The following is a 5,000-nucleotide window of genomic DNA, read 5'->3' as shown; positions in this document are numbered from 1 at the left end:
GCTGGAATTACCGCGGCTGCTGGCACCAGACTTGCCCTCCAATAGATACTCGTTAAAGGATTTAAAGTGTACTCATTCCGATTACGGGGCCTCGGATGAGTCCCGTATCGTTATTTTTCGTCACTACCTCCCCGTGCCGGGAGTGGGTAATTTGCGCGCCTGCTGCCTTCCTTGGATGTGGTAGCCGTTTCTCAGGCTCCCTCTCCGGAATCGAACCCTGATTCCCCGTTACCCGTTACAACCATGGTAGGCGCAGAACCTACCATCGACAGTTGATAAGGCAGACATTTGAAAGATGCGTCGCCGGTACGAGGACCGTGCGATCAGCCCAAAGTTATTCAGAGTCACCAAGGCAAACGGACCGGACGAGCCGACCGATTGGTTTTGATCTAATAAAAGCGTCCCTTCCATCTCTGGTCGGGACTCTGTTTGCATGTATTAGCTCTAGAATTACCACAGTTATCCAAGTAACGTGGGTACGATCTAAGGAACCATAACTGATTTAATGAGCCATTCGCGGTTTCACCTTAATGCGGCTTGTACTGAGACATGCATGGCTTAATCTTTGAGACAAGCATATGACTACTGGCAGGATCAACCAGGGAGCTGCGTCAACTAGAGCTGAGCAGCCGGCCGCCCGGGAGTGTGTCCCGGGGGCCCGCGCGAACACGCAAGCGTCCGCTCAATTATTCTGCAAACAGGAGGAGGCTGAGCTCCCCTGCACCATACACCTCGAAACCCTCTCAGGTCCCGGCGGCGCGCAGCGCCGTCCTAAGTACTTGGTCGGGTTCGAGAGAGGCGCAATCGCCCGGAGTTTGGCGAGTAGACGCTTTAGGTGCGACCACCCGTGCTCCCAACTGAGCTTGCCGCTGCCGACAGAGGCCCGGGAGCGTGCTGTCGTGGCATTGCCGGCGGGAGACAACACGCGCCACCTACGGTGACCGGCAGCTCCAACGCCAGCGCCACAGAAGGACAAAAGCCCCACTTGGGTGCCGAAGCGAACTCTCCCAGCACAGCGCACGCGCCAACACGTCCGCACAGCTGCGATACAAACCACCTGCGAGAACCGCAGAGGCGACCGAGCAGCAGACGGCGTCGCGGCGCCGAGCGCCGGGCGGCGGCGCATCCTCAGCGCACACAGTCCTCAATCGGACCAGCACACTGCAGATGTCCACCGCGCTTCGCACCGGGCCCGCGAGGACCTACTTTGGCCGCACGGCGCCGCGTGCAGGGTGCGCCGGCGCGCAGCTGCGCCGCCTGCCGCCTCCGTCGGCCGGCGCGCCTGCCACTGGCCGCCCCCACCAGCCGGCTGTAGCGCGTGCGCCCACGCACCGCACGGCCAACACGCCGGGAGGCCCCCCCTCACCGGCCGGGGACGGTCCCACCCAGCCACCGCCGCGTATCGCTTCACACCCACATGCCATTCACGTTCGTGGGCATGGTGGGTATCGCTGCAACAACCGGTTGGTAGCTCAACCGATCGTCGCCATCACTGATTCACCCCTAGCGAGAACAACCGCACCACAACGGTTTACCAGTTGTTCATTTGCGTAACGTCACCAGCAAACGTAGGCGTCCATCGCCATTTGCAAATTCAACGATTGTTGCATGCCTGTGTCAGGTGTCACGACACACTGTCTGCCCACATACACGCAACAACATGTCCACGCTTAGCGAACACGTGGAAGGTGGCCCCCGTACGTATGCGATGTCCATTGCGCGAACGACTGTCAACCGGCCTCTGTCGCATGTCGCAGATGTGGAACGCAGTGCACCGTGCTATCACGGTGTGTGAGAAGAGACGACTACGTCTGACAACACGCGCCACTACATCAACAGACGGCTCATGCTGATCGCCATCCAGGGCATACCACACTGCAATCCAGCTCTTATAGGGAGACGACACGTAGCTGAGTGCACAACATTTGGACCGCATGGTTCGCCGTTGTTGGCGCAGTCGTTGTACGGTCACATGTACCACGATGTATCATTCAGTACATGAGGACCAATGTGCAGTACAGTGTGTGATTTGGACGTACAACATCAGCGGACAGTTGACACAGGCCGTACCACAGCGTAGGCTAAGTGCTTCGCCATGCGAATGCCAATGAACAACTGCAAATGCCAATGAACAACTGCAAAGGGCATTGAGCATGTACGTCCTGCTGCCATCCACATTACAGTGTATAGCTGCAAGGTGTTTAACATGAAGCGATACACTGGGGACCGGGCAGTGCGAGTAGCAAACTATATTGCGGGGGTTGCAGTTAGGCAACACTACACTAATTTAACGCGTCGTATGACAATTACAGAGCAGGTTAAGGCCCAACGTGTGTTGGGTTAAGGCCCAACGTGTGTTGGGTTAAGGCCCAACGTGTGTTGGGTTAAGGCCCAACGTGTGTTGGGTTAAGGCCCAACGTGTGTTGGGTTAAGGCCCAACGTGTGTTGGGTTAAGGCCCAACGTGTGTTGGGTTACGTTAAGGGGCAATGTGGGTTACGTTAAGGGGCAATGTGGGTTACGTTAAGGGGCAATGTGGGTTACGTTACGGCGCAATATAGGTTACGTTACGGCGCAATATAGGTTACGTTAAGGGGCAATGTGGGTTACGTTACGGCGCAATATAGGTTACGTTACGGCGCAATATAGGTTACGTTAAGGCGCAATATCGGTTACGTTAAGGCGCAATACAGGTTACGTTAAGGCGCAATACAGGTTACGTTAAGGCGCAATACAGGTTACGTTAAGGCGCAATACAGGTTACGTTAAGGCGCAATACAGGTTACGTTAAGGCGCAATACAGGTTACGTTAAGGCGCAATACAGGTTACGTTAAGGCGCAATACAGGTTACGTTAAGGCGCAATGCAGGTTACGTTAAGGCGCAATGCAGGTTACGTTAAGGCGCAATGCAGGTTACGTTAAGGCGCAATGCAGGTTACGTTAAGGCGCAATGCAGGTTACGTTAAGGCGCAATACAGGTTACGTTAAGGCGCAATACAGGTTACGTTAAGGCGCAATACAGGTTACGTTAAGGCGCAATACAGGTTACGTTAAGGCGCAATACAGGTTACGTTAAGGCGCAATACAGGTTACGTTAAGGCGCAATACAGGTTACGTTAAGGCGCAATACAGGTTACGTTAAGGCGCAATACAGGTTACGTTAAGGCGCAATACAGGTTACGTTAAGGCGCAATACAGGTTACGTTAAGGCGCAATACAGGTTACGTTAAGGCGCAATACAGGTTACGTTAAGGCGCAATACAGGTTACGTTAAGGCGCAATACAGGTTACGTTAAGGCGCAATACAGGTTACGTTAAGGCGCAATACAGGTTACGTTAAGGCGCAATACAGGTTACGTTAAGGCGCAATACAGGTTACGTTAAGGCGCAATACAGGTTACGTTAAGGCGCAATACAGGTTACGTTAAGGCGCAATACAGGTTACGTTAAGGCGCAATACAGGTTACGTTAAGGCGCAATACAGGTTAGGTTAAGGCGCAATACAGGTTAGGTTAAGGTACGACATAGGTTAGGTTAAGGTACGACATAGGTTAGGTTAAGGTACGACATAGGTTAGGTTAAGGTACGACATAGGTTAGGTTAAGGTACGACATAGGTTAGGTTAAGGTACGACATAGGTTAGGTTAAGGTACGACATAGGTTAGGTTAAGGTACGACATAGGTTAGGTTAAGGTACGACATAGGTTAGGTTAAGGTACGACATAGGTTAGGTTAAGGTACGACATAGGTTAGGTTAAGGTACGACATAGGTTAGGTTAAGGTACGACATAGGTTAGGTTAAGGTACGACATAGGTTAGGTTAAGGTACGACATAGGTTAGGTTAAGGTACGACATAGGTTAGGTTAAGGTACGACATAGGTTAGGTTAAGGTACGACATAGGTTAGGTTAAGGTACGACATAGGTTAGGTTAAGGTACGACATAGGTTAGGTTAAGGTACGACATAGGTTAGGTTAAGGTACGACATAGGTTAGGTTAAGGTACGACATAGGTTAGGTTAAGGTACGACATAGGTTAGGTTAAGGTACGACATAGGTTAGGTTAAGGTACGACATAGGTTAGGTTAAGGTACGACATAGGTTAGGTTAAGGTACGACATAGGTTAGGTTAAGGTACGACATAGGTTAGGTTAAGGTACGACATAGGTTAGGTTAAGGTACGACATAGGTTAGGTTAAGGTACGACATAGGTTAGGTTAAGGTACGACATAGGTTAGGTTAAGGTACGACATAGGTTAGGTTAAGGTACGACATAGGTTAGGTTAAGGTACGACATAGGGTAGGTTAAGGTACGACATAGGTTAGGTTAAGGTACGACATAGGTTAGGTTACGGTACGACATAGGTTAGGTTACGGTACGACATAGGTTAGGTTACGGTACGACATAGGTTAGGTTACGGTACGACATAGGTTAGGTTACGGTACGACATAGGTTAGGTTACGGTACGACATAGGTTAGGTTACGGTACGACATAGGTTAGGTTACGGTACGACATAGGTTAGGTTACGGTACGACATAGGTTAGGTTACGGTACGACATAGGTTAGGTTACGGTACGACATAGGTTAGGTTACGGTACGACATAGGTTAGGTTACGGTACGACATAGGTTAGGTTACGGTACGACATAGGTTAGGTTACGGTACGATATAGGTTAGGTTACGGTACGATATAGGTTAGGTTAAGGTACACATTGTTGTAAGGAAAGGTTTAATGGGGGGCGGGGCGGGGCGGCCGGTTTGTTGATTGTGATTATAGTAAGTGGATGCCTGCGGCATCATCTGATTTGCCACGTCAGGATGCACCTTTGGCTCATGACAGGCGGCGCTCTCATTCCATGCTTGTGGCAGACCTGTGTCTTTCATTCCTGCCATTGTTTGTGTGCTGTGAGAGGAGGCAGTATTGTGATGTTGGGTGCACCCCTGTGTAGGACATGTGTGGGTGTTGGTGGCTTGGCTGAGCAATGGTGGTTGTCGGGTGGG

The 5,000-nt window shown here is 51.4% G+C and overlaps 1 non-coding gene across 1 annotated transcript in view; it reads right to left on the bottom strand.

Annotated features, from left to right (window-relative positions):
- Window positions 1-605, bottom strand: part of LOC124567745 — a 1,910-nt gene extending 1,305 nt beyond the window's left edge. Inside the window, exon 1 of the ribosomal RNA XR_006970938.1 lies at window positions 1-605. This exon is cut by the window's left edge and continues 1,305 nt beyond it. This is a non-coding gene — a ribosomal RNA (small subunit ribosomal RNA).
- Window positions 606-5,000: the final 4,395 nt, after the last annotated feature.

Source organism: Schistocerca americana, unplaced genomic scaffold (genome assembly GCF_021461395.2).
Source record: "Schistocerca americana isolate TAMUIC-IGC-003095 unplaced genomic scaffold, iqSchAmer2.1 HiC_scaffold_1392, whole genome shotgun sequence".
Lineage (NCBI taxonomy): Eukaryota > Metazoa > Arthropoda > Insecta > Orthoptera > Acrididae > Schistocerca > Schistocerca americana.
Note: the sequence above shows the minus strand (reverse complement) of the source record. Positions and strands in the feature narration are given on the sequence as shown.